Source organism: Mauremys reevesii, unplaced genomic scaffold, assembly GCF_016161935.1.
Source record: "Mauremys reevesii isolate NIE-2019 unplaced genomic scaffold, ASM1616193v1 Contig140, whole genome shotgun sequence".
Lineage (NCBI taxonomy): Eukaryota > Metazoa > Chordata > Testudines > Geoemydidae > Mauremys > Mauremys reevesii.
Window position 1 is genome coordinate 6729 of NW_024100761.1, and position 24256 is coordinate 30984.

Consider the following 24256-nt stretch of genomic DNA (forward strand, 5'->3'; position numbering starts at 1 on the left):
CTTGGTACCAAACAGACCTTGGCTGAGTTGCGCCTGGCAGGAAACAGCCTGGGAGAATCAGGAGTGAAGCTGCTGTGTGAGGGACTGAGGCATGCAAACTGCAAACTGCAGAAACTGGGGTGAGTATTTACCCTTTTTTTTCTGTAAAGGAATCCATGGAGTGTGAGGATGGTGTAAGATGTTGGCTCCCTGCAGGTACATGAAGGGGGTGTCTACATTGCAAAAAAGACCCACAGCAGTGAAGTCTCAGATCCCAGATCAACTGATCCAGATTTATACTACAGGACTAAAAATAATAGCATAGGTGTTCCTGCTCAGGCTGGAGCATGAGCTCTAAGATCCACCCCCTAAGCAGGATTCCAGACCAAGCAGGAACATCTACGCTGCTATTTTTAGCTCTGTAGCACAAGCCCTGGAAGCCCAAATCAGTTAATCCAGGCCCTGGGACTCGCTGCAATGTAGACATACCCGAAGAGGCTGAACACTGAGTGTCCCTCCAGCCCCTGGTGTCTCAGTGGCTCCCAACAGTCTGCTAGCCTGTCACATTCAGTAAATGGAATTTATCAATAAAGATGGGCACATATTGGAGCAGTAGTTCCAATCCCCCTGAATCTGAAGGATAAATCATCATATATAAATGATTCCTAATGTGTCCCTGGCATTTAAAACTATTGCAGAATCTTAATCGCTTTGATAAAAGCCCCGCTTTATCATCATTTTAATTATTTTTAAAATAATTTTACACTTGTTTTGATTTACAACTAATAAAAGCACAAGAGGCCCCAGGAGCCTGATGACCCTATATCTCCCAGTCGTCCCTTATAGACACATTCCCACGCTGAGAACGATGTGCGTCTCAGGGGAACTGTGGGAGGGATTCTGTCTCAGGAAGGAAGAATTTTTCCTATAACTCCTTCATGTGCCAAGGGAGGGGAATTTGCCTGCAGCTAACCCCCCTTCAGGAGGTACAGCATGTTCTTTTGTTTTACCCAGTCACCTCTGCTGGCCATTACATACAGGTGTATTTTATCATGGCTCCTTTCTGCTCTTCCCTGCATCCTTTAGTGAGTCTTCTGCCCCTAACGTAGGGAAAGAAGAAGGAGACTGTGTTTATGGGGGGGGCTCAGCACAAGACACAAGGAGAGGGAGGTGTCATCCCTTTTTGACTTGAGCATTTAGCCAAAATTTGGGGTCCTGTGTATTGTTTGCTAGAAGGAGAAATTGGTGATGGATCCAGGTATCTTTGATCTTTGATTCAGTTTTGTTTATGAAGACTGCACACAGTCCCATTTCCTCAGACACAGGAAGAATCAAACAGGAAGTAGTTTCTTTGCTCAAAGCTCACGCCTCTTTCAGCAACACAGAGATGCCACAAGCTCTCTCTGGGCTTTTTCTTAGGGAAACATCTCCAGTGCTTCTTCGGGTGCCTTGTTCTGCCCTTCTGTCTCTCGCTCTGTGGTATTTCTGTCTGTTCTTTTCTTGTACACAGACAAAATCAACCCACTGCCCTGGGTTTATCAGATCGTCATGGAACCCCCTTGTGCCACATGGTAAGCTCCTGCTCCAGCCATGCACATGGCCTGTGTGAAGCCAAAACAGAGGCCTGTATTGGCTTCAGCAGTCTATTCTATAAAGTAGCTCAATTAATTTTTTACATCGAATAAAAGGCAGCTATTATTACGCCCAACCTATAAACAAGGCTTCCTGTGGTCTCCCCGCCCCTTGTGCACCTTTTGAGTAGCCATCTCAGCGTGTGAACTGTAACATTCACTGTTTTCAGCTCCTGTCTGGCTGAGGTGTGTCTGGCCTGTGTGGTACTCACAGTAGGAGGTGAATCTATTCTCAGCAGAGGGAAGGCAGGAGTTTGTAGAAAGACCTTTGACACACAGCCCCTCTGGGTAATAGAAAAGCATTTAGTCACTATTGTCACAATAGCCACTGCAGTAGCTGTTCTAATAATAGACGAGGCTCTCTGGGTTACGTCAGGTACCTGTGACATTCCAGCAATTGATGGGCCTAATTTTTCAGTAACCAATATGCCACTTGATAACCATGTCATAGTCTTAGAGAAGGTGGCCACAGTCTTAAGATTCATTAGGGAGGCAGGACTGGCTGTAAGCCCCGCAGAGTGTTCATGAGAAAGGTACATAGATGCTCCAGCATGTAAGGCCGGGGTGTCAAACTCACTTGAAGAGTGTTGAATTCTATGGTTACCTATAGTCCATAGGTCAGGCTATAAATACTATATTTTCTCTGTGATGCACAGTGGAATGCCCCCCTCATGACAGAGATCCAGCTGAGAATATGGCCTTTATGTAGTAACTAAATGTTTTGTTACTATTTATTGTTTGATTAGTGCTTTATTATTGCATTCATCATCAGTGGAAAAATCTGCTCACCTTTAAGCCCATTGCTTTTCTGCCTTTGGTTTCTCTTCCTTCTCTATCCTCCCCTCTCTGCTTTCTCTTCTGCTGTCTCCTGTGTGTTCTCTGTATTTCCTTCCCTGCAGCAACTTCCAGTTCCCAACCCAGCAGGCTTCGCTCCCATCCCCTAATCCCCTAATTCTACCCGCTACAATGATAATTGATTCAGTAGTTGATGTTGGCACTGAAATCTCACTGGCGAGCAATAAAGTTGATAGTACAGTCAGATTACTGGGGGACAGGAGAGTTCCCATTCCTGAGTGATTGCTTCAGGCTCTCTGCAGACTCAGGCTGACTTCAATGTATCTGTTACAAACTTGGCTCACATTGGTGATCTCTGTTGCCATGAGGGCCGGAAACTTCCTTTTGTCTGTCGGACACTAAATCAGCCTATAGGCCAGACCCCAGTCTATGTTACTTATGTATGAAACTTCTGGGGGTCTGAGCCCCTCTTCCTGCCTCCCATGAGTAAACCATAATGCTAAATACCTGATGGAGTGGGCAATGAGAATTCCCACTGAGATGAATGGAGCAGTTCACACCTCTCGGAGCTATTGTTTCAGGCTGTTTTCATCTCCATGCCGTGTTCTCATTCAGCTGAGAATGTCTCATTGAGATGAATGGGCCACTTCACACCTCTCTGAGCCTACTATGCTGCTGATAGATGTGTAGAGCTCCTTTCTCTACACTAGGCCCACATTTGGGGTTCCTCACAGCTACACCACATAAGAACATAAGAACGGCAGTGCTGAGTTAGGCCAAAGCTCCATCTAGCCCAGTATCCTGTCTTCCAACCGTGGCCATTGCCAGGTGCTTCAGAAGGAATGAACAGAACAGGTCATCAAGTGATCTATTCCCTGTTGCCCATTCCCAGCTTCTGCAAATAGAAGCTAGGCACTTCCCTGGCCCTCCAAGCTCACCGAGAACAGTTTCACAGCCGCATTTCGGGATTCACCAGCCCCTTGAAAATGCAGCCATGCTCTACCCTAACCTTCAGCTTAGCTGAACACACACTTGTGGAACACAGTCTAATGGACATAACAGATGCCCGTAGAAGGACCCCAGTGTAAACTTTTCTTTTACAATCCCACTGCTACCAACACCAAGGTTAAGATTCATTGCTGAGCTTTTAAGAGGTGCAACAAAGATCTCACATTCCAGAGGGAGGGTGGAGCTAAGTGGATTTAAACCACCTTTATGCCTCTGAGATCCCCAGGATGTTAATGGACAACTCTGCAGCTTGCAACAGATGAGAATCCCAATAGCTGGTAAAGCAGAGTAATTGTTTTAAAGGAAAAGAGACTTTGATTCTGGAAGAGTGTGTCCCACAGGGAGCTATTCTGGTCAATGTCCTTGTATAGACAAGCCCTCAGTATCTATCCATCATGTTTAAGGCCTGATCTACACTTAAAATTTAGGTCAACATAGCTACAAGGCTCATAGGTGTGGAAAAGTCAATAAAAATAAAAATAAGTTAAAAATTCAACCACTGGTGTAAATGCAGCTAGGTTGATACAAGAGGATAATGTATCTTCAGTTTGTCTATTTTGGTCATAGTCTCCTTGATCTGGGTGATATTTCTTTCTAAAGCACTGAGACTTTTAGTCTACAAGAAAGAGAAACTATAATTTACAACTGGCTTCCTATACAATTCCATTATTCTTCATTTTCCTCACCAGTCTCTATGCATTTGTTTATTGATATGTTGCAAATCCTTAGATTAAGGGTCATGGGGACTATGGTAAATGCTTCTTGGCTTTCCATGCTGGAATTTCAATTGAGAGGAGAGGACTGGATAGTCAGATGTGCTCATTCTCTAATCTGTGCATCTATCTCCTGCAGATTGAAGGCTTGTGAAGTCTCAGCTGCTTGTTGTGGGGAGCTCTCTTCTGCTCTCAACACCAACCAGCTGCTAACAGATCTGGACCTGAGTGGTAATCAACTGGGAGCTCTGGGAGTGCAGCTGCTGTGTGAAGGACTGAAACAGCCAAACTGCAAACTGCAGAGACTAGTGTAAGTATTGACCAGTTTCCTTTATGTAAAGACCTTGGCAGGAGGCGTGGATGGGGTACAATAAACTTCCTGCAGGTATGTGGTGAGGTTAAAATCTGAGTCTCTCCTATTAATGCCTCAGTTGGGGACACTTTCTCCCCACCCTCAAACATGTGAGAGCAAGAAGGAGGCACTACCCAGGAGGACCCTTGCAGTGAAGGAAAATCACCACCTGCAAACCAGGACAGCTCTGATCCCTCTATGAACAATTTCTCCTTCTCTGCAGTCACCCCCGCATCCACTTCTCATTCCTCTCCCCTGCTCTGTAGGGTAGGTGGTGGGAGGGACAGGAACAGTCTCTATTCCTGAAGCCAAATAACATGCCCTCTTAGAGCACCGTCTAGCTGAGGATCTCAAAGCACTTATAGAACTGAGGGAATTCACCTCCCACCCCATTGAGCCAACTGGAGACAAAATAATATAAGATTCATTTAAGTCAGTTCCTGCTGCCTTGATCCCCTCCTGCTCCTCCCTCCATCCCTGATCCTCCCCCACCATTCAGGCTTGTGACCTCACTGTTGATTTATAGTTCCTCATATCCCCTCACCTACACCCAGGCTGCCATTGAATCTTCTCAGTTCTCCATCCCATGTCCTCCCGTCATCGTTCAGCCTGTTGAAAGCAGTTTTTGCTGCACACAACATCCCGATACTAAGGTGCTCCTCCACCCCATCTCCAAATTTAACTGTTGGCTCCAACAAGAGTAGGCTTTGTCCCCATTCTGCAGACCCTGACAGTAAAAAGCTTCAAAAATCCTCTCGCCTGTGGACAGGAGGAGGTTCTCCATCAGCCTTGACATGCCATGTCTGTTCTGTGTCTAGGCTTAAAACCCAGCTGGATATTGCCAATGGACAAGTGAAGTTGGATGCAAATGTTCAGTAACTGCTTGACTAGATTGCTCAGAAATAGGAGACCTAATGATACTGGGCATTCACTTGTAAGGCTTCGGAGGGGTAGCCGTGTTAGTCTGGATCTGTAAAAGCAGCAAAGAGTCTTGTGGCACCTTATAGACTAACAGACATTTGGGAGCATGAGCTTTCGTGGGTGAATACCCACTTCGTCGGATGCATGCAGTGGAAATTTCCAGGGGCAGGTATATATAAGCAAGCAAGAAGCAGGCTAGAGATAACGAGGTTAGTTCAATCAGGGAGGATGAGGCCCTCTTCTAGCAGCTGAGGTGTGAAAACCAAGAGAGGAGAAACTGGTTTTGTAGTTGGCAAGCCATTCACAATCTTTGTTTAATCCTGAGCTGATGGTGTCAAATTTGCAGATGAACTTAAGCTCAGAAGTTTCTCTTTGAAACTTGTAAGGCTGGTTATATCAAGCAATGGATTCTTACGTCCTGGCCAGGTTACTGCATTCTACAGGTTGGGGGAGCAGATTTCTGTCCTCAAAAGCAGACGATGACAGTATTTGTTAGTAGAGGTTCTAGATGCTTTTGCTCAGAGCCATTCCTAAGGTACAGTGAATCGGGGAGACCGCTCCGGGCCCTGCACTTTGGGGAGCCCTGTGGGCCAGTGGAATTGGCCAGCACAATCAGTCCCAGAAGTGACGGGTCAGTCCCGGAAGTGATGGATTCGTTACATCTGCCCCAGGCCCCGCTCCCCCCTAGGCTCTTGCTGCCATGCACTAGTCACAGAGATCAAGGATTGGAGTCATAGACAGAGGCTCAGATTTCCTCTAGCATATCTAGGATTCCTGTTTTGTGAATGAACACTATTCTGAGGAGGGTTTTGTGTTGTCCCTGATGGCCATAGAGGCCATCCTGGATGTGGAAGATCTTCTCTGTGAAGTGGGTACAGTTCCTCACGCCGAATGGTGCTGGGCTCTGGAGCTAGGAGGCATCTAGGGCCTTGTCTACACTACAAGACTATTTCGAATCAACTTAGTTCGAATTTGTGGATTCGACCTTATGAAGTCGAATTTGTGTATCCATACTAAATACACTAATTCGAATTTCTGAGTCCACATTCACGGGGCCAGCGTCGACTTTGGAAGTGGTGCACTGTGGGAAGCTATCCCACAGTTCCCGCAGTCCCCGCTGCCCATTGGAATGCTGGGTAGAGCCCCCAATGCCTGCTGGGGGGAGAAATGTGTCGACGGTGGTTTTGGGTAAGTGTCGTCATTGAACCGTCAATCACAACCTCCCTCCCTCCCTCCTTGAAAGCGCCTGCGGGCAATCTGTTCATGCACTTTTCTGGTCAGTGACAGCGCGGACGCCACAGCACTGCAAGCATGGAGCCCGCTGCGATCATCGCCGTTTTCTCCTCCTCGCACTTTATCGTCCACCTCTTCCACAGTCAGCTGCTGAGAAATTGGGCCACTTTTCAATGGTGCTGCAAGCACTGGGGGACCATAGGGGACGTTTTACAAACATCAACGTCGGGTGGCCGGGCAAGGTTCATGATGCGTGTGTTTTCAGGAACTGTGTGCTGCTCAGACGCCTGCAGGAAGGTAGTTTCTTCCCAGACCACGAAATAACTGTTGTGGATGTGCAGATGCCTATAGTCATCCTCGGGGACCTAGCCTGCCCGCTAATGCACTTGCTCATGAAGCCCTATACAGGCGCCTGGGACAGCGACAAGGAACTCTTCAAATACCAGCGAGCAGCGAGCAGCGTGACCTGTGACTGTTCAGTTTCTTTACAGAGAAGCTGAACCTGCCCCTGTTTCTTTACCCAGTTACTGTTGACTCTCCTCTTCGGTTACATACCCGTTCACCCGTTACCCCACTTCCAGCACACGTGTAAAAATAAAATACATGTCCCATTATTACTTAACAAAGGTTTCTTTATTCATGACTTTTCGTGAAAGGGTTGAACCTGGGACGCAGGCTGTGCTGGGTAGGGTGTGCGGTGATGTAAAGACCGCCTCTAAACTCAAGGAATGACAGGCTCCTGCTCCTAGAGCGGTCTGCAGTGCCGGAATGCTTCTTTCAATGGAGCCTGCCATTCCTCTTTATGGAATTCTGAGTGCGGGCGGATATGTGACCTTGTGGTGGAGGAGGACGGATACAGATTCCTCAGCTGCGTGACTCAGCGGTCCAGGACAAGGACCGCTGTATAAGATCTGTAACCGCCCTCCCCCGCTGCAAAGTCACATCTCCCCCACCCACACAGATCCTGGAAACCACCTCCAAAAACCGACCAGGGTGCCTACTGACTGCACCGTGTGTGTGACCCGCTGCTGATCCTGCCCCCGTGTCTGTACCCTGGGAAAGGTGACTGTCCTATGCAATTAAACACCCCCTTCCCCACGCCCCCCATTCAAACACAGTCTTCTTTGAAAAAACATAACGGAAACAGTAATTAACAGCAAAGCATTTTTATTAATTAAGTACACAGTTAGGGGATGGGACTGGGATTGGGACTACTGTGAGTGTGGAAGTGAAGGACTTCGGCAAAGGTATGAGAGCTTTTGGGTACTTGAGCACTGTGCTGTGGTGCAGTGACAGTATTCACGTCCCCGGCCGCCCCTTCTCCTGATTACTTTCGTTGAGGGGGGTATGGGACTTTGTGGCAGGGGAGTGCGGTTGCAGATACACTGCAGGGTGTCTCTGTCCTCCTGCGGTCCCGCAGAACATCCACAAGGCGCCTGAGCATGTCCGTTTGCTCCCTCACTAGTCCAAGCAGCGTTTCAGTCGCCTGCTTGTCTTCCTCACGCCACCTCTCCACCCGTTCGCTGTGTGAGCGCTGGCACAGAGAGACGGTCTCCCTACACTGGCTCTGCTGGTCCGCCTCTGCTAGGTAGCAGCCCATACGTTCCTCGAACATCTTGTCCCTTGTCTTTTTCTTTCGCCGCCTAATCTTTGCCAGCCTCTGCGAGGGGGATGCTGTGGCAGGTCTGGAGACAGTGGAAGCTGTGAGATGGGAAACAGGGAGTGAATTCCTTGCAAAGATACATTTTGGCGAACAATTAACTGAGTCTAGGCTGTCTCTGTGAATTCTGGGTTGAGACCCCTGTGGAAGCCAGTAAATAATTAACAAGGATTTGAAGAGATCTTAATGAATGTTAGTTAGCAAGAGTCAGGCCATACTGTAACCTTAATGACGTAAGACTTGTAGGAGCAAAGATAGTGCGAGGCGACAGGATAGGAACTGTGTACAAAGTTATTTTGACCTTGCAATCACTAACCAAAATGCAGGCTTGCTTTTCTTAGGATTGAGACAAATAAGATAAGCCTTTTTGCTATGTATAAACAAAATGTAGTTGTTGCTTTTTACTGTCTGTATTATTGTTAGAAATTGTCTGTAAAAGGTATAAAGGCTTGCTGTGATTGTTTACCAGTTGAGAGACCTGTCCAGGACCCTGTGTCCTATGGCACTCTCTCCCTCCATGGTAATTACTGGAGAAATAATAAAGAATTTGATTTTGCTGCACCCAAACAAAAAGTGAGAACTGAGTTTTTCTTCGACAATTTGGGGGCTCGTCCGGGATGGCAACGCCCACGGACCCACAGACAACTACTACGGATCATTCCCCTTTGAACCCCATGGCGCCACATGAGAGGTATGAGACCTTTTGAAATCTCTATTGGGGTATCGGAGGAGGACTGTCCCTGAGGACGTCTGTCTCTCTGTTGGGCTCACGCCATCTGAACTTATTGACTGTGCAGCAGGATCAGATGCAAAGTGGTATTGGGAGAGGCCCCAATAAGGTTAGTTTATAGCAGTACTGGGAACTGCTGAGTTGGCCTAAGAAATGCATAAGGTAATGCATAAGGTAATGCATAGGTAAATGCATTAGAATGCACCGGTGCTGAGGGGTTTTTACCGCCTCAAGAGGGGTTGTCATACCGCCTCATGGTATTGGTCCGGACCAGGTAAAGATGCATCATGGTTTAAAAAAAAAAAAAAAAAGATAAAAAGGTTGAAAAAAGGTTAAAAAGAAAAAGAAAAAGGAAGAAAAGGAGGCCTTGGTGTGTGTGTGTGTACACCAGTGTGAGTGGCTGTTACCGGGCTAGCCCGGTAACTAGTGGATCTTTAGGAGATCCGACCCACGGTGGGCTGACTCAGCCTGGCATAGTCCGGCGAGGAAGCTGCCTGGGTCTAGGAGTGTGTGAACCCATCTTCCCTCCCCTTTCCTTGTGAGTCTCTCCTGTGTGAGTGGAAAATGGGTAAGGGACAGTCTAAATATTCCACCTTACCCCTTAAGGGTGCCCCAGCATATTACATGTACGTACATTATGGTCCTAAAACCTGCAGGTATTTAAATGATTGGAATCTGTATACGCGTGAAAATTCATTTAAACAATGCCCATTAGAAGGTACCTTCAATCTAGATAAGATCATATATCTCAGTGGAGCTTTAATCACAGAGAAAAACCTCTGTCACAGTGTGAGCAATTTGTCTAGGAACGGGTTAATTTGAAATTCGGCTTAGCCCTGAGATAAAGGAGAAGTTGTTTTGTGTTCAAGGTCATGAATTAGTGCGGACTATGCTAAGTGCTAAGTAAAACTGCTTCAGCCCCAGCTGGTTGTGGAAAATAAAAAAAGGCAAACCAAAAAGCAGTATAAGTTACAAAACTGAGATTGCATTTGCAAAGCTTAACGGTTCAGTGAGATCCAACAGTTTTTGCAACCCTGAAGCCGGACAGGCAGCTGACCTGAACTGGAATCTCTGAAAGAGACGCCGCAGGAGATTCCAGGGTGTAAAAGAACAGCCATCCCAAGAGTGGAAGCATGTTGGAAATGCTGGACAAGCTGTATACAGGATAATCTCCCGTCCACCTATTTCCCTTCTCTGAACATTATACACAGACATGCCAGTCTGGATATGTGTAAGTATTAAAGTGGCTTAAGGCTTGGGGCATTCATATTTTTCCTGAGTGATGTGGGAGCATTCCCAACACTCTCCATTGTTGTTTTATTATTTTTAATGAAGCTTTAAAATTTGATTATATGCAATGTCAGTTTGATCACCTGACATAAGGGATAATTAGTAACAGGAATTTGTCACAGTTTGGTGAGCAATTAAGAATGGGGGGCACTGTAGAATTTACACCATCTATCTGTTTTACCCTTGTTAGTTTATGTTTGCTTTGTTTGGTACTGTTGGTGTTTTGTGTTAAGAATAGCATGATTATAGGTGAGCTTTAATAGAATAAGAAACACTATTTGGTTTTGGTGCACTATTTAGCTTTGGCTCTGTTTTGTTTAACCGGTTACTGATGTTTTTCTGCTCTGTTCATTTGGGCGTTAGGTGTGTGAGCGGAACTGAACTTCTCGTTCGTAATTCCTCAGGGTGGAAGCCATGTGTGCGATGAAGCTCTGGGGTTGTCCTGAAATTTTACCGTCCCGCCCCCCCCCCCCCCCCCGTAGCGGACAATATAATAGAAGTAGAAAAGTTTGGCTTAGACTGTAATTTTCTTTACTTTCTGTGTAATTTTCTTTTCTGTTTAAGTGTCAGCAGACAAATGGGTGGGTCTCTGGGTAGACCCCAAAGGGGTTTGGATTATGTGTTAAGTGAATGGCCATGTATTTTTGCCCAGGTGGCAAGCCTTACTAGGAAGGATTCAGGTAGTCTTGTGAGTAAGAATGTTTTGGGGACGAGACCAGAAGGGTGGGAGCTAGTTGTGAAGCCCACCCTCCTAGCTAAGAACTGGTTGTGGAACAAGCTAGTGTCCATGGACGGGACGATTCAGTGAGGAAAAAAGGATCGGGCCCAAGCGGGAGGGCAACAGACAGAGTGTTTGGAAAACAGGTTGGAAACTTTTGAGGGTGTAGTGGAAAGAAGGAGTAAGTGAATATAAGCATGAAGATTTCAAATACTCAGAAGGATATTTGGAATGGTGATTTGCATTGGTAAAGTGGCTGTTGGAAGGAAAAAAGCAATTGATTTTTAAGGGAAAATGAAAAATTGACTCTGTGTTTGCTGGGGGGAACAGCACTTGAACTTTGTGAAAAAGCTAACGAGAACAGTTTTTGGTGTCTTTGATGTGTTTGTGAATGAATTCAGGCAAAGAAATTATTAGATTGCACTCATTTGGCTATGAACGATTTTGTTAAATCAGTTGAAGAATGTATACAGTGCTATGTAATGAAATTATATTAGGCCCTACAGGCACTATACGTGGGGATGGTATTCTTTCAGTGTTTAAAAGCAGGAGTTAACAGTAAAAAAAAAAAAAAAAAAAAAAAGCAAGCCAGAGAGCATCTGTGTTAATGCAAATTAACTAACTGATAAGGTAGAGGCCGCTGAACCAGGGCTGTCTAAGAAGCACATACGAGAAAATATGGGGTAATTCCTCTGTTTTGCCTAGAATCAACAAGGGTATTTGTATATTTTAAGTATTTAACTGCCCCGAAGGGGTGGACCTCTGTTTTTGTCTTTCAGATAATCAAAGAACATTAATGCCAGCTACACAGCATTCAATGTACCTTGATTTACTGGCACAGTAAAAAATTATGTTGTGTGTTCTATGTTCTGTCTTGTCGTGTTTGGGCCAGAATTGTTGTGTTTAATATTTTCATGAGATGGTCTGATTTGACATCAAGCGAAAATGTTGCATTGCAATGCAGATACTTGTTTTGTTCAACTTAGAATACAAAGTGTTTAGTTATATCAGAAAAATATGATATACTAAAGTCTAATACATTTTCTTCAGTAAGAGAAAGAAACTACATTGGCCAAATCTTTTAATTGAGAATTGTTGTTAAAATCATACTGACAGTCTTTGGAAGCAAGGACATGAAAAGTTAACCCACTCCCCATATTGTACGAGGGATCCTTCTGGCTACCTCAGACTTTTAGCCAGAGGGCTGGGGATGGTGGATAGCTATTGGACTAGAAGTTATATTAAGTGAACTTCTCAAAGTGGGTGTGCTTGTCCTGGCTTGTTCTTCCAAAGTTCTGTAATAAGGTTAGTTTAGTGACATACTTATGTGGTTATTTATGTGGCATACTTGATTAATAAGACTAATGTACTGTATAACAGTAATGTTTATGTGTTCATGGTATAAAAGAAGGTGTATGAGTAAAGGGTAACAGTTTTCTTTGTATGTTAACGAAAAAAAAAAAGAAAAAAAAACGCAAAGAAGGGAGAAAAAAGAGAATGGCTAACATGCGCTGGCCCCAGTCAAGGACACCGCTTGGCTGCCTACCAAGGGAAAGGGGGGGGGGGAATGGTTGCTGCAATTACACGAGATTGGTGTGCAGCGGCCAGCCCACTCTCCTCCTTGGGGACCTTTTGTAGATATTCAGATTGATTTTATTTAGATGTCTACATGTTGTGGTTATGGATATGTATTTGTTTTAGTTGATGTATTTACCAATTGGGTTAAAGCTTTTCCCTGCAGGAAAGCAGGTGTCAGGACTGTTATGACATTTTGCTTAAAGATTTTGTGCCACGTTTTGCCATCCCTGTGGGTATCAACAGTGATCGTGGAATTCATTTTTACTGGACAGATTGTAAAGGAGTTATGTGCAACTCACTGCCCTCACCACCCACAGTTGGGACAGTGGAACGCCAGAACGGGATTTTAAAGAATAAACTGGCCCAGATTTGTGCTGAAACGAACTTAAGGTGGCCGGATGCCCTTCTTTTGGCACTGATGTGTATGAGAACCATTCCCAATCGAACGACTGGACTCAGCCCTCATGAAATTTGACAGGACACCCAATGCTGACTACCAACTGCACCCCCACTAACCCCAGCTCAGATGGACATTCATTTGCTGGATAACATAATGCTTAAATATTGTCAGGCACTAATGAAATGTGTTAAGTCTTTTTATACACAGGTGATGGAAGCACTACCAAAGGATCCTGTGCAACCTTGCCACTCGTTGGAACCAGGAGCCTGGGTCTACCTAAAGATCCATCAGCAAAAGACTGCCTTGGCTCCATGCTGGAAAGGCCCTTTCCAAGTCCTGCTGACTATACCGCTGTGAAGTGCCACAGACTGACTGCTTGGACCCAGGATTCTCACTGCAAAAAAAGACCCCTCCACATCAGAAGAATTTTCCTATTGATGATTAGCCTATTCTTTCTTCTAGTTCTACTGTGCTTCTGGACAGCAGGGAAAAAAGCTCCCTTGTCCACTGACAGACCGACTGTGCCTTTAGACTTCTAGAAAAAAGCACAGCTATTACAGGGTGATATGTGCTAGAAACCTCTCCCCTGTAGGATGCTAAACCTTGATTGTTTTGGGAAAGAAGAAGAAGCACTCATTCCACTGACATTGCCAAAATCCAGGAATTCCTGACTGAAAAGGACACTGAGAACTGACCCTGGTGAAGAAACAAAGAATTACATACTGGCAGGAAGAACTTTGTGGGACCCATGCTTGGGACTGTGGTATTAATTGGATTTTGGGGTTTATTCTACAGGCTGCGCCCTGTGTTCTGGATAAATCCTTCAATATGTATTGCCCTCCCTAATTGGATTTTACCTGACATTGCCCTTATCCAGTTTTCTACATACCCAGATTGCTCACAAGGGGCTACCATTAGATTAGCATAACAAAAAGGCCTGGATTATTTCCTCTGGACAAAAAGGGAATTGACCAGATCCCTGTGGGCTGGAGCCAATAGTGTAGTAGCCATTTGGACTACTCTTCCAGGCCAAGAACATGATAAGAAATTGGGGCAACTAGAAAAGGCCACTAGTCTTATTTTTGAAGCTCAGCTATCTTCAGTACAGGCTGGAGTTGCTGAGTTACATGTCATTTCCACCCTTAGTTCTATGACCCAGAAGTTACTGACAGAGATGGTATTGAATATCACTGAGGCTGGGAAGGCATTGCAGTGGGATCTGGACTAGACTTGGCCCACTGCCCTTCCAGACACGTCAGGAGTACCATCTGATCTGTGGTCATGAAGACATACTTGGACACTTTCTGGATGGAAGTGTGGACATTCACAGTGCTCCTTCCAAGCATATGGACCGGTTAGGGTGGGTGTGGGCTCCCACATACCGAATCCTGCTGGGTCCATGGGGAGGATGCCTGTGGAACTGAATTGTTTACCAAGACCTCTGGGGAAATTAGACCACCTGGTATCTCCAACTGATTTCTAGACAGTACCCCTAGAATGACACCTGACATTTTGGATAAGAATAGAGAGTCAATGGACATTTTGGCCGTTAGAACCACCACAGCTCAGTGTATCTATAAACTGAAGCTAGGGGAAGTTGTCACTGTTTATGACAATATTTGTTGAGAGGGTGGAGGTCAAGGAACTACCCTGACGGGACACCCATTTTTTTTCAAGCTAATGATAGCTGTGTGTGCGTTAATGCCACCACTATACAGGATATACATATTGATCTTACCACTGCTGCAGGCAATCCTATCATTTCCTGGCCTGCAGATAGAATGTTACATGTAGCTCTTAGATTTCAGGTATATTTTGATTGGATTAGAATGGTGCCTGATCAGTTTCAAAATTTGCTTTCATTGTTACCAAAGGTTCAAAGAATCTCTGAATTGCAAGGGCAAATTCCCATGCTTTAGAATATATATCAAGATGGAAGGAATGCCTTTCATACAGCTTATAGAGTGTTTACTTTATGTACTAGGTATGATGTTTTGTGCTTTGTGTTCACGATTGTACAATAGTCCCATTATGTTATTCCTATAGGATTGTTATTATTTGTAGTGTTGTTAGTTAATTTAGGATTATATTGTTGTTGTTGTTGTTGTAAATAACATAAGAATAGCAATACCTTTCATGTTTATGCTAATTATGCATTGTCATTACGTCCCCTGACGGTTGACATGTTTGCTGTAGAATTTGAAGTCCCTGGTTTCATGCGAATTGAGATTTGAAATTGTTTGTTGTACTAGAAGTACAAAAGGGGGGAGTGTGGAAGCCAGTAAATAATTAACAAGGATTTGAAGAGATCTTAATGAATGTTAGTTAGCAAGAGTCAGGCCATACTGTAACCTTAATGACGTAAGACTTGTAGGAGCAAAGATAGTGCGAGGCGACAGGACAGGAACTGTGTACAAAGTTATTTTGACCTTGCAATCACTAACCAAAATGCAGGCTTGCTTTTCTTAGGATTGAGACAAATAAGATAAGCCTTTTTGCTATGTATAAACAAAATGTAGTTGTTGCTTTTTACTGTCTGTATTATTGTTAGAAATTGTCTGTAAAAGGTATAAAGGCTTGCTGTGATTGTTTACCAGTTGAGAGACCTGTCCAGGACCCTGTGTCCTATGGCACTCTCTCCCTCCATGGTAATTACTGGAGAAATAATAAAGAATTTGATTTTGCTGCACCCAAACAAAAAGTGAGAACTGAGTTTTTCTTCGACACCCCTGTGCCTGCTGGGGCACAAATCATTTTCGTGGTGGATTCTGGGTAAATGTCGCCAGTCATTCCTTCCTCCGGGAAAGCAATGGCAGACAATCATTTCAAGCCCGTTTTCCCAGAATTGCCCTGGCATACGCCATAGCGTGGCAACCATGGACACTGTTTTGCCTTTTGTGTATGTCCCCGTATGTGTACTAGATGCCGCTGACAGAGGCGGGCCAGCAGCGCTACACAGCAGCATGAGTTTGCTTTTGCATGACAGCAGAGATGGTTACCAGCCATATTGTACCATCAACCATACCATAAATTGGTAATAAGATGGTAATAAGATGGGCATGGTTACCTGTCCTTTTGCACTGCACCATTTGCTGCTGTCATAAGTGCCCCTGGCCGAGCAGCCAGGGGCGCAAAAGCAAAAACTGGGAATGACTCCCTGAGTCAATCCCTCCTTTTTGGTATCTAAAAATAGAATCAGTCCTGCCTAGATTATGGGCAAGTGTACTAGAGAACCACTGTATCATAGAACCAGAGAGCACAGCTGCTCTGTGTCCGATCCTGCATAAATTATGAGCTGTATGCTATTCACAGGGGGTGCTCCTGCAACAACACCACCTGTTCATTCCGTTCTTACCCCGGCCTTCCTGGGCTACCATACCATTGTCCCCCCACTTCTGTGATGAAGTAATAAATAATGCAGGAATAAGACACAGTGACTTGTTTGTGAGAAATGACTGGAAGGAAGCCTCCAGCTGCAATGATAGTCCAGGCAGGACATTAAGGAGTGTGGATGAAGGAGCCCATCATCCCTCTGCTAGTCCAGGGGCAATTGAATCTTTTATTTACAATGAAGGGGGGGGGGCTGATGGAGCTCAGCCCCCTGTTGCAATGATGAGGACGGTTACCAGCCATATTGTACCATCAGCCATCAAAAATTAGGGACAGGCGCCCTTGATCGACCTTACTGATACTAGTCGGCATGGTTACCAGCCCTTTTGCACTGCCCCATGTGCCAAGAGGCTGATGATGAGGACGGATTTCCATCATTTTGTACCATCAGCCATCCATAGCGTGGGGGGAGCAAGGATGTTGGTGTTGAGTGCTGCACCATCGCGTCTATCTGCAGCATTCAGTAAAGATAGGGTGACATGTAAAAGACTCAACAGAGGATTATTTTCACTTCTGGTGGTGGGTGTGGTGTGTGCGCAAATTGCTGAACTATGCCCTGACCCACCGCAGACACTGTGTTTGACCCTAGAAGCATTTGGAGCTCATCCAAGAATGCAAATACTTTTCGGAGACAGCAGGAACTGTGGGATACCTTGCGTCCTCATTCCCCCCTCCCTCCATGAGCGTCCATTATATTCTTTGGCTTTCCGTTACGCTCGTCACGCAGCTGCGTGCTGAGTCTGTGCTATGCCGTGTGTTCGTAGATTTTTTAAAAATACTTTGGACCAGGCGTAACATTACAGTAATTACCCTAATTAGATGCAGGAGTCTCTGAGTGAGATCACCCTGAGGAGGGTCACTGAAGGAGATATAGAGCGCATGCTGCGTGATAGCTCGCACGAACCAGGGCCCTATGCAGCCGTGCTCGTGGAGGCAGTGCTCCCTGAGTACCTCATGAAATCCTGGCGCGGAAAACTGTGCTACCACGGAGCACCCAATAAGGCAGCTCTCCCCAGGAACCTCCTGCGGAGGCTTTTTATACCTCCAGGAGAGCTTCGTGGAGATCTCCCAGGAGGATTTCTGTTCTATCCCCATATATAGAGAGACCTCCTTTTCACATACTTCAGATTCCTGTTATATTAAGAATAAAAGTTTACATGTTTAAAGCACTTACCGACAGCTCCTTCCGCTGATTCAGGGTCCGGGTTAACGGCCGGGGAGGGTTGGTAGGGGATCTCCGTGACGGTGATGAAGAGATCCTGGCTGTCGGGGAAACCAGCGTTGTAAGCGCTGTCGCCTGCCTCGTCCTCCACAAACCCTTCCTCATCTTCCCCGTCCGTGAACATCGCCGAGGAACTGTCCATCGACACTGTCCCATAGTCAGAGTCCACGGTCACTGGTGGGGCAGTGGTTGCAGGCTCCGTAGCGTCCGTTTGCCGCTTTGATTTTTTGGTAGCCTTGTCTGGGGTCCTTGATTTTCACGCGGTGCTGCGTTGCATCACGGCTGTATCCTCTGTCCAGGGCCGGCTTTAGGCCAATTCCACCAATTCCCCCGAATCGGGCCCCGCGCCTAAGAGGGCCCCGCACCCAGTGGCAGGGCCGCCGGGGAAGTAGGGGGCAAGTGGCCGAGAATCCCTTCCCTGGCTAGAGGCTCCTTTTTAATTTTTACTCACCCGGCGGCGCTCCAGGTCTTCGGCGGCGGGTCCTTCACTCGCTCCGGGTCTTTGGCAGCACTTCGGCGGCGGGTCCTTCAGTGCCGCCGAAGACCCAGAGTGAGTGAAGGACCCGCCGCCGAAGACTAGGAGCACCACCCGATGAGTACAAGCCCCATGTGGTTTTTTTACGTGTTTTTTTTAGTCATCCCTGCCGGGGCCCAGTCGAAACTGTTTGAATCGGGCCCCGCACTTCCTAAAGAACTCCTCTGCTGGAGAGCTCTGCAGCATTGCAGGTGCTGCGGAGCTCGCCCCGATGTCCAGCCAGGACGTCAGATTCAAAGTGCCCAGACAGGAAAATGAATTCAAATTTTCCTGGGTCATTTCCTGTGTGGCTGGTCAGAGAATCAAAGCTCGGACTGCTGTCCAGAGCGTCAACAGAGTGGTGCACTGTGGGATAGCTCCTGGAGCTACTAAGTTCGATTTGCATCCACACCTAGCCTAATTCGAGCTAGCCATGTCGAATTTAGCGTTACTCCACCTGCCGGGGTGGAGTACCAAATTCGAACTAAAGAGCCCTCTAGTTCGAATTAAATGGCTTCCTGGTGTGGACGGTTGAGCGGTTAGTTCGAATTAACGCTGCTAAATTCGAATTAAAGTCCTAGTGTAGACCAGGCCTAGGTTAGCAATGTTATTGACAATCCAAAATAGTTCAGTGGGGTGTGACTTGGGACTTGTCTACACAGCCCTGCAGTTCAGACCACAGGGGTGTGAAGTGTAGCATGCACCAAACTTCTGTGTTGTAACTCCCCCAGGTGCAAACAAAAAGGTACCTAGTTCGCGCTAACATAGTCCTGTTTGAAGAGGACTATGTTAACACAAGCTAGGTACCTCTTAGTTTGCACTAGGACCATCCACATTGGGGAGCTGCATGCACCAGAATGCTGTGCTGTTGCAATTCACACCCCCATAGTCTGAACTGCATAGTCCAACTGCATAGATGAAGACTTGGTGGTTGCTACGGAAGAGAAGAATGAGGATCTCTTGGTCTTCTCCATGGCCAAGGAGCAGGCAAAGAAAACTTTGTTGTTCAGATACTTTGTTGTATCTTCTTGAGTGTTCTCAACACTGGCACTTGGGTTTTCTTGCCTTCTTGTATCATCTGTCACAGGAAGAAGAAACCACAAAGCTCTGTGAGGGCCATATGGGAAGGAAGTGCTTCAGAACCAAAGTATTCATGGCTGTGGTCAGTCAGTGACTGTGATGTCTCACTGGTTCTTCTAGTCCTTGGCTGCTGGGCTAGGGCATCAGTGCTTTGTGAGTCTAACTGAATCAATGAGTTCTCTAGGATGGATCATGATGATAAGACCTTCTTGCCTGGAAATTAATTAATTAATTAATAGGCAGAAGATTAAAAACAAACACAAGGAAGTATTTTTTCACACAACGCACAGTCAACTTGTGGAACTCTTTGCCAGAGAATGTTGTGAAGACTGAGACTAGAACAGAGTTAAAAAAAATAACTAGATAAATTCATGGAGAACAGGTCCATCAATGGCTATTAGATGGGAATGGGTGACAAGGGTTGGATCACTAGATGATTACCTGTTCTGTTCATTCCCTCTGGGGCACCTGGCATTGGCCACTGTTGGAAGACAGGCTACTGGGCTAGATGGAGATTTGCTCTGACCCAGTATGGCTGTTCTTATGTTCTTTCTCTTTTGGAGGTGGTAATCTGACTGGCATCGAGGAGTGATCCACGTTCATTATAAAGGTCAGGATGTGACCGGCTGTGTCTGTGATAATCCAAAGGAGAACAGGGCAAATAGAAAGTTTTGTGCATTGGATCAGGTGTATTGTCAGTGTGAATTGTTAAGCCTCCAAGAATGAGGAGCCTCAGGAACTGCATCACCATGTCAGTCAATGTCTCTCTCAACTCCTCCAGAAAACTTGAGCTCTCTGTAGGTAATAGATCTGTGCTATTGGGATGTCTTATTGCGCTTGTCATTAGTCTCTCAGATTAAGTAGATGCACTCAAAGGATTTTGTTACAAAGGAGCTTCTTTTGCATTTGAAGCTGGGTGGCAATAAAATTGGGTCTCTGCCCCGGGAACTGCCTAGTCTGGGTCTGTAGGGCACAGTGTCAGCTGGAAGGCATGAAATGATCCAGGTCCCAGGCTGCAGTGTCAGATAGCCAGGCTCTGGGGATGCAGACCAGGTCAGGGATTATTATTAATTATTATATATATATATTTATTATAAGGATCTAATTGAAGCTGATAAACATCTTTTAAGCCACTAACCTTGCTTTAATCAACACGAGCTTTGATCCTGAGGTGTGCCTGTGTCTGTAGTAATTTTGTGTGCTGTGGCTGAAACTCAGTTGCACTGGATTGGTGGCTGGTGCCTAGAGTAATGCTTTCCAGAGGCTGGCTTGTATTTCTTGTGTGTCTTCCATGTAAATCTTGGATTGGGGTGGGAAAGTCTCATATTCATGAGAGACTCCCACAGTCTTTTGCCCACATGAAGGCTACGTCTGCACTCAGAGCTGGGAGTGCGATTCCCAGAGTGACTAGACACACTTGCACTAGCTCTCATCGACCCAGCGTGCTAAATATAGTGATGTAGCTACGGTAGCGCGAGCAGTGGCATGAGCTAGCTGTTCCAAGTATGTATCCATGAGGGGGGTTGCAGGAATTCGCCTCCCCACAGCTCTTCATGGCCTTTGCATTTTTGCTTGGGTAACTCCGGGCCCTGGGTAGTCAGCTTCCTGAATTTCCCAGACACAGTTCCTCAAATCAGACACTGTGCTTGGACCCCTCATCACTACCCCTAGTATCTATTCATTGATAAGTAGCTCTCTGCCCTAGAAGTCTTAGGCTTTGTCTGCAGTTGGAGCTGGGAGCTCACATACACACATTCATGCTAGCTCTGATCTTTGCTAGTGCACTAAAAATAGTAGCGTAGCTGTGGTAGCACAGGCAGCAGTGATCAGTGGCATGAACTAGCCACCGCCACCCAGACATCTTGACATCTGGTGTTCATCTGGACTTCTGTGCTAGGATAATTTGCTAGTGCATCCGGTAATGTACTGCGAAAACAGATGTGCATCAAAACCACAGGACCCTTAAATATATATGATTATTTCAGGTAGCTGCAAGCATGAAGTATTCTAAAACCTAGCATCAACACTGGGGAAAAACTTGTGGAGGCAGTGCTAGCAATTCTATAATTAAGTTTGCATTCAGATTTGCAATTAAAGGAGGACTGAAAACCCATTATTTTACAATAAAGATTTTGAGGTAAACAAAAATCAGGTTATTCCTCTAATCTCCGGACAGATGACTCCCATACCCACCTACCATTCCTAACCAAGCTACAGAGACCCCATTGTCCTATGGAGTCATGTTGTCTGATATATATGTAACCCTTCTGCCCATCTGAGTTGGCAGCAACAAGGGCCTGGTTCAGTATCCAGGGGTTCCGTTTCAATAACATAGTGCAAAACTGGCTTGAGCCCCCACCCAGTGACCTGGGACAATTACACACCACCCCCCGGGTGCCTCTAAGAGGCAATACTTCCCCTCTCACAAGCACAGAGTCTGAGTGTAGAAAAATCCTTTTAATAAAGGAGGGAAACAATGCGGCATTATGTTGGGGAAACACCACAAACAGGATTCATAACACAAACCATGAGCAACAGACCCACCCTCAAGTAAGTTTGGCAGTGTTCTTTTCCCCTGAGGGTCTTAAGTCCAGCAACCCGAAAAATCACCCAAAGTCCCACACCCCAAAAGTCTCTGTCCCTGGTCAGTGCAGCCCCAGAGTTCAAAAATTTATCTGCAGAGTTTTACCTCCCAGCCTGGGTGGGAATGGGGAGGTGCAGGGGGTGTTAAGGGGCACCTTACATGATCTGAGGCTGACTGCCCCGCCTTTCCGTGGGGTTCTGTTGCAGCCTTCACCGCAAGCCGTTCCACCAGCCGCTCCGGTCCACCAGCCATCCCACCAGCCGCTCCACCTGTCCCATGAAATGCTCCACTCGACACTCCACTCCACCAGGTGTCCTGCAAACTGCTCTGCGCCATCAGCCACTCAGCAATATATTTTCAGCCCCTCCTCCCAACAACACTCAGTAATTTTAGCTCTTCAGTGACTTCAGCTTGTAGTAGGGGAACCTCTGTGCCCAAAGTGAATTCAGCTCAGCAGCTTGTAACCAGATTTCTAATAAAATCAAAATTAGCTCTTATATAATTTAGATGATATTTTTACTTCAAGGTCCAAGAGACACAGACAAGGTTTTCATCTGAAGTCCAAAAGACGAAAAACATCAAGACACTTGATCACAGCCTTGGATGGCTATGAGACTACTTACCCTTGAGCAGAGGGTTGGGGTTGCCCAGGCCCCCCTCTCTCGCTCTCTCTCAATTCACTGTTTTGGAACCCATGTCCCTTGTCTAGCGAATGCTACTTAGTTGATGGTCAGTCCCTTTGTCATAAAATAGTTCCACTGTCATTGATTCATATAGTCAGGGTAACAACAGTTTATTCTTCCTGCCCCAATAACAGAGAAACTGGGGATCCCACAGCAGCTAAAGTGACCATTTGGGCAGCTGTGGGCTCATGTTAGGCGGGGTGGGTGTGCCTATGCAAACAAGATCAGCCCCTGAAGTTCTTTTGCACAACTCACCAGAATTCACCACCAGATGTCAGGGTAGAGCTCATCCTGACTCTGCTTACATATAATATTGTTGCCATCATATGACTTTATCACAAATTTTTATATTTGATGTTTTTTCTTAAAGTCACAGCTCCTGGAATAATGTGAATAAGTGAGCCCCTCGCTTTTTAAAAATGAAAGCTAAGTTTCTAGCCCTTGTGGTTGCAGAGAGAGCCTGAAAACCAGTCTCAAAAACCAGAAGACAAAGAAAAAGAACCAAAAATGTATTTGTAAAAAAAATCCCATGAATTTTAAGCTAATAGTGTGATTTTTTTGGAGCTTGACTCATGATTTTGGAACTTTTGGGGTTGGCCACATGCCATGAGTGCGTATTTTACTGCAACATTTTGGCATCAAACTTGATATAAAATAATGTAACAGAGTTCCACTAGGTCAACCCTTTACTATTTTTAGTTTTTCTCTGCTTGAAAGTTTTCTTCTCTCCTTTTCTCTCTGACTCTTTTTTCCTCATTGTTTTGTAGTGTCTGTTTTTACCCTCCAATTAACCTCTCTTCTGACCTTTTTACCACCCTCTAAACTTCTGCCTCCATCTTCCCCATTTTCCTCCTGCTAACCCTCTCCTAGAGCCTTCCTAGAAACACCCCTCTCCCTCTCCCTCTCTCCATCTTTATAGTGCAAGCAGTGGGGCTAATATAGGATGTCACACTCAAACCTGGTTCTCATTGGTCAAGGGATGGGGCTTAGGACAGAGTCTAGGGCTGGATTCTGGCTCATTCCCCATTCTGATTGGTCAGGGAAAGGAGATGCTGGGTGGGGCCACCTGCCAATTGCTGTAATGAGCCTTGTTCACTCTCTGATGTATCTGCCCTGCATTTGTCTCTCCTGCAGGTTGAGATTTTGTGGTCTCACAGGCACTTGCTGTGGGGATCTCTCCGCTGTTCTCAGCACCAGACAGAGCCTGACAGAGCTGGGCCTCAGTTATAATTTTTCTCTGGGAGATGATGGAGTTCAGCTGCTGTGTGAGGGACTGAAACATCCAAAGTGCAAATTACAGATACTAGGGTAAGTACTATTTGGTGTCCTCTGTGTATTTTCAAGTGACCTCTATGTAAAGCACTTTACAGGAGCTATAGCTGGTGTCTGGTGTCTGCCCCCTGTAGGTATAAAGAAGAGCTGAGAGTTCAATGTCTCTCCAGTACCATTGTCAATGGCTCACAACATGCACCCAGCTTGCCCTGTTTGGAAAATGGAAATATTAAGCAAAGGTGGGCCCACAGTAGACAGCTGGGAAAATATTTCAATTTTTTTAAACCAATCCTTTAATATTGGGCTTTAAAAAAAAGAGAGAGAGAGAGCACTCTCTTACCCTTCCATTAACAGCCCATTTTACATATAACTTTAATGACTTTGACTTCTTTATATATTAACTTTAAAACTTGTGACACTTTTCTGCACAAATTTTGAAGCCTTCCACATTGGATGGTGAGCTCTTTTGAAAATCTGCCCCAAAAGCAACAGCAAAGTGAATG

General features: G+C 45.7%; 1 long non-coding RNA gene across 1 annotated transcript; it reads left to right on the plus strand.

Moving 5' to 3' along the window:
* Window positions 1-33: 33 nt before the first annotated feature.
* On the plus strand, window positions 34-23751 carry LOC120393060. The gene is made up of 3 exons (XR_005591889.1): window positions 34-119; window positions 4266-4436; window positions 23616-23751. It is a non-coding gene; the product is annotated as an uncharacterized LOC120393060 (long non-coding RNA).
* Window positions 23752-24256: the final 505 nt, after the last annotated feature.